At 43.7% G+C, this 13,038-nt stretch overlaps 1 protein-coding gene across 4 annotated transcripts in view; it reads right to left on the bottom strand.

The window, feature by feature from the left end:
* Positions 1 to 13,038, bottom strand: part of TRPC4 (transient receptor potential cation channel subfamily C member 4) — a 103,103-nt gene that overhangs the window by 18,456 nt on the left and 71,609 nt on the right. The gene's annotated exons all lie outside the window — the stretch shown is intronic.

Genomic DNA, 13,038 nt, shown 5'->3' with positions numbered 1-13,038 from the left:
TAATATCACCCCCAAACCCACTACTTTGTTGGAAAGGCTGTGGTTCTATTGGTTCATTCGCACATTGTTGGTGGGAATGCCCTCAACTAAAAAATTTTTGGACAGAAATCCTAAAACAAATAAAAGTGATCACAGGCTATACAATTCCATTCAACCCTAAATTGATATTTTTAGATCAATGGGATCCCATTATGGTTCCCTCTATTAGAAAAGACTTAATTCCAAGTTTATTGTCAGCAGCTAAGTCATTAATAGCTTCCAATTAGAAATCCCCAAAAATCCCCACAATTGAAAATTGGATGCTGAAAGTATGGGATCACTACATTCAAGAGAAAATCTATGACAGCTTGTATCAAACACAACACTACCCAAAAGAAACTGTTTTCTTCTCTAAATGGTTCTTCTCTAAATGATATTCATCCTCCGAGGCACCTTTCCTTTGCATCTTTAAACTAAAAGAATCTGTTGCACTGTAATCACTAATGTTTCATCTGCTGTTAGATATTATAATCATGTTACACTGTCTCTTATCTCGTAGATTATACTAGTGTTAATGTATGCTGATTCACAATATTGTATTTTATAGCAGCCTTGTATTTGTAATGTAATGTTTATAAAATAAAAATTACATATATATATATATATTTAAAAAAAGACCAGGGCTGCAGAGGCAGGCAACAGCAAACCACTTCTGTTAGTCTCTTGCCATGAAAACCCCACCAGAGGTCACTACAAGTCAGCTATGACATGAGGGCATTCTCCACCACCAAGAGGTCTAAGTAAACAGTTGATCTTCAGAGTAGAGATGTGGTGTACAGTGACGAAAAGGAAGAGGGATGAAATAGCAGTTCAGGATCATGAGCTAACACAAACACAAGCCTAGCATCTCGGATAACTGTAAGTGAGCCCTGAGAAGACAGCCATTTTCACCATTTCAAGAAAGAAAGAAAGAATCTCACAACAGAAGGAGGCTTGTGGCATCTTACAGGCAAACCACTGTCTCGTAGGGAGTTGGCCGGAGCCCACGTCTCCAAGCACTGGCGATCCAGTTAACGTGATCCATGCCCAGCTGGTGATGGACTGGCTGAGCAAGACTCATAGTCTATAAACTGCTGAAGTGAGACAATTGCTGCAACCCAACCTGAAGGTGCCGTATCTGCATATGAGCTCCACTCGGCAGGGAGCTGGCCTCTCCCTTTGGAACTTTCAACTCTGCACATTCAGGAAGATTGTGAAAAGTCCCTTCAGTGATTTCTGTGTTTCCCTTTCAAGGTTTGATCTGTGTCCGCTTACTCTCCTGAGGTAGAGATGGTCCAGTTTGGCCACTACAAATGGCAAAAGGGGACTGCTGGCTCATGGTGGCACATTCCACATTAAAACATGTGGAAGAACAAGAACCCTTGAGGGCATAGTTGGGTGTGGCTAGGTCCCAGGATGACATCACTTCACTTGACATAGCAAATGCTTCCTGGAAAGTTGGAGTGTTGGAGTGTTGATGGCAAGAACTTTGCTCACGCCTGATGCCAGAGGTGGGCACCTTTTGGGGACAGGGGTCTTGGGGCCTCAGGAGGACTCAACCCCCCCTAGTGCTCCCCACTCCTGCCCAAGGAAGAGAGCAAGATGATTCAGCTAGTAGTGACACAACTGGCCCTAGCATCTACAGTGCCAAGTAGCTGCCATTGCTACACACAACCCTTCTCCGGTGTGGGAGACTGGGAGACACAGTTGGTGCCCAGCTCCATTGGCAGAAGCCTGCACCCTCCCCTCAGCTCTCCAGTGAATGCAGGATCAGCTTTGGTCATTAATTGGATGGGAGGCCTCCGACGAAGACCAGGGTTGCAGAGGCAGGCATCTTTCTCACCTAACCTTCCTCCTAATCCAAAGGAAGGACTATACATTCAGAAGAACTTGTGTCGAAAATGATCATGGCCTGGAGTTCCTGTTGTTGTAAGGAAGTTATTGTCGTCTGGAGAGAAGGCCTTCTCCTTCCCACTGCCCTGGCAGAGTCAGGTGATCTGCTTCATGAGGCCTCCATTTAGCCAATCAGTAAAGGTATGTTCCAGCCAAATTTTGACTGTTGGGTTTAATAAAATAAAAAGGGGAAAGTACACCAAGTGCCAGGGTATTGCTTCAAGGGGAAGGGCTAGCAGGCCTGATGGTACTGTTTAAAAACCTGTTCCCTGCTCAGAACATTTATCAATAGAGGCAAATAAATGGTTGTTGTAAGGAGAGTGGAAAATCACAGGCATAACAGATCTCTAATGTTTAACTTTTCAACATTTATATAAAAGATCTGGATGAGGGTATGAAGTGATTACTCATTAAATGTGCAAATGACACCAAACTGGGATGAGTCGCAAACACCCTTGAAGTAAGAGATAGAATTCAATTAGATCTGAACACACTGGAAAAGTGGGCAGATTTGAATAAGATGCGATTTAACATGGGTAAGTGCTGAGTTCTCCATCAGGGTTAACAAAAATACAAAGCATGCATACTGGATGAGGGAAACACTTCTGAGTAGCAGTGGATGTGTGAACAAGATCGTGGGATATACATGAATGGGAAGCTAAATATGAGCAGTTGGTGTGATGTAGCAGCAAAAAAAGGCAAATGCAGTCCTTGGGGTGTATCAGCAAAGGCATAAAATCCAAATCACATGGGATGTCATTTTCCCACTTTATACTGTGTTGGTTAGGTCCCACATGGAGGATTGTGTGCAGTTCTGGAGGCCTCATTTCAGAAAGGATGTGGACAAATTGGAACATGTGCAAAGGAAAGCAACCAGGATGATCAGGGGCCTGGAGACCAAGCCCTATGAGGAAAGACTGAGGGACCTGGGAACGTTCAGTCTGGAGGAGGCTGAGGGGAGACACAATTGCGCTCTTTAAGTATTTAAAAGGCTGTCACTTAGAGGAGGGAAAGGAGCTGTTTCTGTTGGCAACAGAGGATAGGAATCCAAACAATGGGTTTAAACTGCAGGAGGGTAGGTACCGGCTGGACATTAGGAAAAACTTATTCACGTTAACAGTAATCCAGCAGTGGAATCAGCTGCTTAGGGAAGTGGTGGGTTCCCCCTCATTTGCAGTATTCAAGGAGAGGCTGGATAAATATGTGTCAGAGATGCTTTAGGCTGTTCCTGCATTGGGCAGCCAATTGGTCTAGATGGTCTGTAAGGCCCCTACCAACTCTATGATTCTGTGAACTTACAGAAGTTGAGAACAGAGATGGGCATGAACCTAAATACGAACCAAAACCCCTCACAAAACAGCCCAGTTCAGGGTTTGCAAACTAGGGTTCATGGAAGTTCGTTTCCACGAACTTCCACAAACTGGACTACTGGTACGTTTGGCTCATATTAAAGGGCCAGTTTAAATGGCCATTTCCCTGGAGGAAATGGCCATTTAAACTTTTCCTGCCATTTGCAAGCCGCAGGTCCCATTAAACTATCAGCTGGCAGGCGGCAGAGGAGGATCCCTCTTGCCGCTTGCAAGTGGAAGGGCCCTTTAAATGGCCCAACCTCCACCCCCAGCCCCTCACCCTCCTCCGAAGCCCCAGCCCCCCACTTACCTTCCATCTGATGCTGGGGTGGTGGAGGCCTCCTCTGCTGCTCTGTAGGCCTGCGCGACAGCAGAGGAGGCAGAAAAGGGCCCTCCCGCCTGTCAAATAACAGCCGCGGCTGCCATTTGAGGGGGGGGGCTTTTCCGCCTCCTCCACTGCCCTGCGGGCACACAGAACAGCGAAGGAGGCCAAAAATGGCCATGGATGCCATTTGAGGGGCAGAAAGAGCGTTTTTGGCCTTCTCCTCTGCTGCGGAGGCCTTCACCACCCCAGAGGGAAGGTAAGTGGGGGCTGGGGCTTGGGGGGATGAGGGGCTGGGGTTGGGGCTGGGGGGGTGGGCTGCTTAAAGGGGTCCCCCATGCCACCTGCCAGGTGATAGTTTAAAGGGCCCTGCCCCTTGCAAGCGGCAGGAAAGGGCCCTTTAAACGATTAAATGCCCCTTTCCCTGCCAGAAAGGGGCATTTAAACCCCACGAACCCCATAGTTTGGGTTTTTTTCTGGTTCATGCCCATGTCTAGTTGAGATTGAGAACCATTTGTGGGATGTTCTCTGAAATATATTACTTCAATTAAAGGCAAAACTCTCTGCTCAGCTTCCAATCTGACCCAGCAGGGGATCCAACGGCAACGCTGAGAGAGGAAAGCAAGGCAAGGATTCAGCGTCCTCCTGCCACCCACATCTTCTCCCCTAGAATCTGAACTCCTCCTGGGGCAACTTTGCAAAGGGGAAAGCGGGAATTTGAAGAAATGCATTTTTTGTTATTCCACCCTAACTGGTTATAGAAACGAATGCATTTATTGTACTCTTTCTGTTTATGACACAGAACGGCTGCTGGAACAGCTTATTATTTAGAAGAGAGCTGTGTGGTATATGTCGAAGCTGCCTAAAAAAGACTACAAAGAAAATAGGATTTAAAGAAGCTAGTAAATCACAGCTCAAAAGAGTCCAGAACACCTGGCCTAAATGATGCTGGTAACAGGAAACAATGTCTCCAGGCACCTCAATACCGTCAGCCACAGCACCCTTCTCAATGGCATGGCAGGGTGGGCAGCTGGTGTCACTGGCTTCTCTCGGCTCTTCAGTGTTGCTCTTTCCCTGGCAATAGTTTGGGGATCACTTGGAGTAATGCTGGAGGCACTCTGTGCTGGGAAATTTGCTTCTACTTGGTAGCGCTAGGGATTTATTTGCCCTACCACGTGGCATTTATGCTACAGGGTTCTGCAGGACTCCATGTCGCCATGCTCTGCCTGAAACCACTAAGAGATATGGGATGTCTTCAATAGGCTGACTCTTTTCATCTAAACCCGGTGAGACAGTTGACGTTCCACACAGCTGTCTGAAGCCCGATGACGACTAATAAACTGAAGTGAACCCAGACAAGATGGAGGTGCTGTTGGTGAGCGCATCAACTAGCATGGAAGTGCTGTTCAGTCGATGCTGGATGGGGTTAGTGTTAGACCCCATGTTGCTTATTGCTTTCGCCCGCTTCGGGCTAGAAACAAGCTTCAAGAGCAACCAGCAATCACCACAATGCCATGGGAGTTGCACTTGGAAACTCCTACTGGCCCAGAATATGGTGGCCGGGCCATGCACAGGACTTCACTGCAACTGAGCACATTTTTCCAGCCCTCAAAGATCTTCAGTCATTTATCAGTTTATTTCCAGGGGCAGTGCTGTATTTAAAGCAGTCTAGGACTTGCATGTCTGAATAACCACCTTCCCCCACATGAACCTGTCTATCGACAGCCAGTTTGGTGTAGTGGTTAAGAGTGCAGGATTCTAATCTGAAGAACTGGGTTTGATTCCTCCACTTGAAGCCAGCTGGGTGACCTTGGGCTAGTCACGGCTCTCTGGAGCTCTCTCAGCCCCACCCACCTCACAGGGTGTTTTGTTGTGGGGATAATAATATACTTTGTAAACCGCTCTGAGTAGGCATTAAGTTGTCCTGAAGGGCAGTATATAAATTGAATATTGTTGTTGTTGTTATTATTGTTGTTATCTTAACTCATGTCATTACCAAAGACCACCCCCATGAGTACCACCTCTTTCAGAGGGGTACCCCTCCCTCCCATGAAATAGTTGCTTGGCATCATCTGGGTCATGTATCATGCCCAGCGTCTATCAAATAAACCTCCCCTCCCCGACAGTATAACAGTGCTTCATTCTGCTGCTGTTAGTCTCATGGCCAGAAGGTGAGTCTCTGTTGCTGACTTTCGTTTGGTTTCTTTTTATTGTTACATTGCTGCCATTTTCATGCTTATCTTATTGTTTTGCTGTTATGGATTTGCAAGTGGCCTTGAATGCCATATTTTGACACAGAAACAAAGCAGTAAACTTGCTAGTAGGGGTATGCATGATGAAAATCACGAACCATAAAAATCATGAGAATAAACTGTTTCCCGGTCTTACTTGTGAATCTTCAGAATGGAAAAGCTATTCTTGGCTGCTTGGTAGTCACAAAACCCCTCCTTTACGAAATCCATTTTTGGGGGGGTAAATTCCAGCTAGGGATCCCATTCCCAGGGGGATTCCCCCACTTTTAGCCTCCACCTCCCCACTCACCTGGCCGGTGGGGAAGAAGGGTATGGGAATGGGCCTCCCAGGCGCACTCCCGGTGGTGGTGCTTCAACGTCACTCCTGGGAGTGATGTCATTGCACCACCCTGAGAGTGTGCGCACACAAAGTGGGCTCATTTGAGGCCCATATTGGCTCGTTGAGAAGTGCATGCGTGTTCCTGCACACACGCGATGACGTCCCCTGGAGGTGACGTCACCAGAAGTGATGTCATTGTGCAGGTGCGAAGTTGCATGCACTTTGAGCACAAGTGAAGCATGACGGAGCCTTAGAAAGGTAAGTGCCAGGTCGCCAGCCTTCTGCCGGGTCTGTAAGGGGACCTGGCAACCCTCGTTCCAGCTTTTGCTCTCAAAGCAGCATGAGTTTGCATTTCACTTTGAATCTGTATAGAATTCCTCCATTCCAAGGGAGGAGCAAAGAGCACACCCAGCCAATCCCAAAGAGAGCTGCCGTTCTCCTCCCCACCTTCCCCTTTCTCCCTGGGCTGGGGTGAGACTTCTTTAACGTGTGAAAGTAGAAAAGCCTTGGCTGGCTCAGGTGCTAGAGAATTCAGATGTTTTGCCCAATTTGCTTGGAGGTCCTTTGAAGGACAGCCAGAAGATACTCTGCCACACTTTTGGTGATGTTTGAGTGAAAAACAATCACTCCAGTCTCCTGGAAGTCCCCCATAGGAAATAATGGAAGTGCAACCGTGGCTGGGCGGGTGGGGCGCAGCAGAAGCCTTCCTCGCTTCCTGAAAGGAAACAAACCACAGGAAGGAAGGAAGGAAAAGGCAGTGTTTTCAGTGGAAAGGTAATTTGTTTTAAAAAAATGGTTAGTTACTGTAAGAGTAGGGAAATGAAATTAACACAGACACATGGCTTTGTTTTTTAAAATGCTGGGGGCTGGCAGGAACTCTCTTGCTGCCTGCTGCTTAATGGTCCCTTTAGGAATTAATAGAGAGAACTTAGTATGGCTGTGCAGCGAGAGAACTACTTTAGGGTTTGTACATTTAAAAAAATTGTTTTAAACACTTTCTGTGAGATACAATAATACTTGCTTATATTAAAATACTTTTATATTCAAGATTTTATATCCAGCATTTTGAGTTACAGATTTAATAACTAACCCCTTTACTGATAATTGTTCTGAGCTGTTCCTAGTTTTCAGCTACATAATTAAAAAAAGCTTTCAATTTTTCCTTTCGTTCTAGGATTGGCCTATTGTATATATCAGACGTTAATTTTGATGCATACTCGTATAGCTTATTCATCTGTTCTGTTAAGTCTGGGCAGCATTCTGCCTTTCATTTTGCTGCATATACTACTCTTGCCACTGTCACCATATATTTAAATAGTTTGCAGTTGTCGGAAATATGTGAGTCTCTGCTCTGCTAAGGGGAACTCTGTAATCTTGGTGATTGTGGATTTATTTTCCAAACAGGCTCATTTCATACTCTGCACCACTGTTCCCACCACTAAGAAACTGGCTACTTTATTTATGCAGCACGTTGTCAGACTGCATTCATTTCCAAATAAGGTCATTTCCGACCACACACTATAGTTCGTTGCCAACTTCTGGCAGGAGCTACTCAAATTAGCAGGAATTGAGCAAGGGATGGACAAACAGAAAGAACTAATCAAGTGTTAGAATAATTCTTAAGGTGTTACATTAATTATCAGCAAGATAATTGGATCGATTTTCTGCCTTCCGCTGAATATGCATATACAACTCAGTACACAGTTCCACAGATGCCTCTCTCTTCATGATAACACATGCGGACTGCAATACCTTTTACTAAGGGCCAAGCTACAAGTGACGAATGACACTTGAACAGCAAGTGGATCGAGTGGAGAGCAAGTGGAGGGCAAGCGAACAGGGAGGAATACACTTGCCATTCAAGTGTCATTCGTCACGTGTAGTTTGACCTTAAGACCCCAACTTCCCAGCAACCAGAAGACCTTAAGACTACCTTAACAGCCCAATGGGAAATCATTACAAAGGCTTTAAACAAAGCCAAAGAGGATTATAAAAAATTTACTGACAAGAAACAGTCTCCACAATGGAAACTGCAGAAAGGAGACTATGTGTACATCTCTACTCAGCACCTCTGAGGGGAGCAACCCAGTAAAAAAAACTCGGGTGGAAAGTCTTAGGGCCATTTCCTGTTAAAAAAGTTATCAATGAAGTGACTGTGGAAGTGGAACTACCAAAGAACTTACATCAAACCCACCCAGTGTTTCACTCCAGCCTTCTAAAGAAAGCTCTCCCTCCAGACAAGTGGCATCCTGGAGCCCCCCATCCTATCCTAGTGGATGGACAAGTGCATCATGAAATAGAAAGTATTCTGGACTCAAAGCTGAAATACAATAAAATTTATTACCTAGTGCATTGGAAGTTCTTTGACCCTAGTTTCCAAGAATGGGTGGAAAGCTCCAACATAAATGTTCCCAGACTCATAAAGAAATTCCATGAACTGTATCCTGAAAAACCTGGACCCCTTTGAAAAGAGGAGAAGCTCTTTGAGGGGGCAGAATGTCATGTCTGTCTGTCTACATACATGCCATGATTGTATTGCTGACAGTTATTGTTTATTAATGCTGACATTATGCTAAAGCCATGCTACTGTATTAATGTGTATTAATTAATATGCACTCTATGTCTCTCTCTCTCTTCCTGCATAAATGTAGTACAGATGTTACTGACCTAAGCAAAGGCCTCTCAGTTATCTTAGAGAAATATGCGAGTTTCTGTTAGCTGTAACCTTGAAGTATCTAAATGCTAGTTTCAGCTACTCTCCCCAGCTGATGGGAATAAGTTGTTGTCTATCTGATTCATAGTCAAAACTAAGTTGATTCTCACAGAATTTGTGTAAGCTTGCACGCCAAAACTAACTGTTTGAAGTGCGAGAAAAAGTAAAGCATAATAGAGATTGCTTGATTTGAATTGCCATTTCTGTCAAACTCCATGATGGAGTGCAGACCTGAACTGTACGGATTCTAATAAAGCTACTTCTTATGTAACCGACATGTATTCACTACAGGTGGGCTTAAGGGATCTACCTGCCAGGGACTGACAGCAGTGTATTTTATGATATTAATATTAATATTAATATTAATATTAATATTAATATTAATATTAATATTAATATTAATATTAATATTAATATTAATATTAATATTAATATTAATATTAATATTAATATTAATATTAATATTAATATTAATATTAATATTAATATTAATATTAATATTAATATTAATATTAATATTAATATTAATATTAATATTAATATATTTTTAGAGTTCAACGCAAAGCAAAATTTTAATATCTTTTGCATATCTTTACATATTTCTATCCAATATTTCCTTGCTTTCTTGCATGTCCACCATGTTGCGTCCATATTTTGACATTTCCAGCACTTTCCGCTATTATCCTTATTGGCTTTTGCAATATACTTAGGAGTCTGTAAAATGGACCATCTTTGTGCAATCTGCTTGACATTTAGGAGGGATTTAGATTAGAGGGAGAACTATGGTATGAGCATTATTGGTGCTATTAAGTGTAAAATCAGCTGCTCCAGAGCCTCCAATTGGTCTCCCCTCCTCTTCCCGATTGAAAAGTCCGGCCAGAAAAATCATGAGAATAGAAAAGAAAAAAAAAGATGTATAAGACCAAAACAAGGACAGGCTGGTTCTGTAATGAAGACAGAGCAGACCTCTTTCATATGTGGTGGACATGTATATGGGCCTCCAGCTTTTGGCAGCAAGTAGGAAAATTTATAGCAATCGAATTAGAAGAACAAATCCCTCTGAAACCAGAGATATTACTGCTGAACTATTTACCTAATTTATCTAGAGATCAGCAAATAATTGCCTTACATATGATTACAGCTGCCAGAATGGTTTTTGCAAGACAATGGAAACAAAAAAATACCCCTAAACTACAAGATTGGTTGTTGAAAATAAAGACCTATACCTTAGTGATATTAACTGCTGTGACGGACTCAGCTTCAGATGCTGAGATTTCCAGTCAGTGAGCTATGACTGACATGTTCCCTTCCTCCCCCCCCCCCCCAAATATGGCTAGCCTGAAATGGCAGTTGGGGATGGAATGTTGGGGAAGCTGGCAGTTGGAGTTGGAGAGTAAACAAGAGAGTGAGAGGGAGTGGGAGCCTGGCTTTTGACCAGAGAGGGTCAGCCAGAGAATCCTCTGTGAGAGGAAATAATGTTTGTGAAACACTTTTAGTCCAGGACTAAAGTGGGAAAGACCAGCACTAACTCCTACTTAGACTCAAGAGATCTGGGCGTTATAGAGGGCCAAGGAAGTGGGTAGAGAGGAGTCTCCCCTTCAGTGCCAGGAACAGGGTTATAGCTCATAACTATAACGCCTGCCCAGTATCTAGGAAGGGTTTGTCTCAGTGGAGCACCCTTAAGTCTGGAAAGGAGGGAAAGTCGTGCTGTGTTTGTGTTTGAGTACATAAAGTGTAACATCTGTGAAGCAGTGTCAACCTCTGAAAGAAGCCAGCAACCTAGTGTTAAACCAAGTGTTTTGTGCCTCACACCAGTGAAGTTGCTGTATAAAAACCTTTCTGTTACTTAAGTTCAAACACCTGCCTACCTGCCTTTTGACTTTAACCTTCTGTAAATAAACCTTCTGTTACCTTTTGAACCTCCCCAAGGCTTGTGTGCCTGTTTCTGCTAAAAGGAAGTGCAAACCCCTGATCGGTCCTCTATTAAGACTTGGCTGGGTAACCATTTTTAATAAGGGTGGGACAAGAAGGAAAGTCGAAGCTTAACATCAACCACACTACCAGAGACTGCCCAGCCCAGTATACAGCTTCATAGGCTTAAAGAGGAGAAGTTTTACTTCAGGGTAGAGGAAGGTCAGCCTAAGCCTGAGTTGGATGTGGGTTTGTGGCAACTGCATATCAGAAAAACAGAGATATTTGTAGCATAGATCTTTTATGGTCAGGAGCAATACAAGGAATGGAATTAGCAATTATGTAACTGGAGGTGGTATTGATATTATGAGCTGATGATATGGGACTTTGCGTATTGGTGGAGATGGGATGGGAGGTCTTGGATCAGTGATACGGTTGGTAGAGATACCAGTGTTTTTATTTGTATCCTGTATTTTTTGAGTGGGTATGTTTTTCATGTATGTTTATAGTCTGTTAATAAAATTTAAATTAAAAAAGAGAGAATAGAAAAAAAACTAATTAATTTTGATCCTGATCCAGCAATGGCCCATTCAAAAACCACCCAATCATGGTAAACAGCCCCAGATATGAAACTACAATGAAATTTTTTTCTAGTTGCACACCCCTACTTGCTAATTAACAAAGTCCAGCTCTACAATCCCCAAAGCAGATTACTTGAAAATTATCACAAAGCTGTGAAATTGAACTTGAGGTTATTTATATCAGCTACGAAAATGAAGGTAAAATTAGGAACTACAAAATCTTATTGTAATTTAGTTTGGATAGTAAAGCCAGTCAATCCCTTCCATGAAAAGAAATCCCTTTCACTGGGAACACATGGCTGTCATAGCAGACCATGTTTCTGCCCCTTGTCCCCATGCCAGAATGGAAAGGCAGGGCTTATTGCAATTTCAGGATGATTGTAGTTGAAAATGAATAGTAATTGGACATCACAAATGCATTGCATGACTTCTGGGACCATACAAGAGAGTCTGCTGCTTTGCATTTAAGCATGACATGACTTGTTTTCTGAATAACAAACCATTTTGCACAGGCTACTGAATGCAGCCTTCTGTGGATTCTGACATACTGGGAGCCCAAATAACAGCTGGAATGGAACCACTGCAGGGTAGGTGCTGTAATCAACAATCCTTTCTGCAAAAGTACTTTCTAGGTGGAGAGAGGAGGTTTGTGGATCAGTGAAGTTAGGAGAGACTTGACCTCCCCCGCCAAGCCTTGACCCTCTCCCCAAGCCCAGTCCTGTTCCCATTGAGTACAAATGGGTGTTGCTCACTTGAGAATTTGGGCCAGTCTAATATTAATTCTTTGGGCTTCCCTTGGAATTCCAAGTTTGTACTGAAATTTCACTTTAGCCAAATTTAGCGGCAATATAGAGATGCATACAACTCCTTGCCAGACAAAACGTTACCAGTTGTATCGGAATTTTCTTTGCAGCCCTCAGAAGTCCACAGATGTTGATTGTATGGAGTAGAGGTAGGCATGGGCCGGGAAAACACCACGGGCCAACAGTATGTGGTCTGTGGAGTTTCACTGATAGAGATGGGCACGATCCGCATTACGATCCAAAAAAACCCACGATAATGGCGATCGCGCGATCGTGACTCAGCGGATCGTGATCTGCCACGGCCAACGATCCAGCGATCGGGAGGGGGGCTGGATTGTGCTCGGATCGGGAAGCCAGACACTCAGGCACCATCCATGATCAGCTGGATTGGCAATTTTTTTTGGATCATGCCCATCTCTATTCACAGACCATGCTCCAAGGGAAAATGGGCGTCCCATGACCCCTGGTTTGTAAACCAGCAAACAGGGCTGGTCTGTGTAAAATTTAGGTCTATTTCCAGTCCATGCTCACTTCTAGTATGAAGCTCTACATGCAGATAAAATGGGATCAAAGTATGAAATAACTGCCACTCTAGTATGCCAGGGTGCTTTTGCCTCCAGTCTACAGAATGGAGGAGAAGACAAGCAATGGGACCAGAGGCACGATGGCATGCCTGAATTAACACCATAGCTACAACCATGGGCCTTCTTGCTTCTGTGCAGTGACACAACCCCAACAGCAGATGCCATTGGTATGTGTAGGATTACCCATGTTAAAAACAAATTACATCACTGTACACTCCAAATACTAACCGAAGAGCATTCTATGCATCAAAGTACTTCCTCAATTGTTATTCAACAATAAATGTTCATTAAAA

This window comes from Eublepharis macularius, chromosome 18, assembly GCF_028583425.1.
Source record: "Eublepharis macularius isolate TG4126 chromosome 18, MPM_Emac_v1.0, whole genome shotgun sequence".
Taxonomy (NCBI): domain Eukaryota; kingdom Metazoa; phylum Chordata; class Lepidosauria; order Squamata; family Eublepharidae; genus Eublepharis; species Eublepharis macularius.
This window is presented reverse-complemented; position numbering and strand designations above follow the sequence as displayed.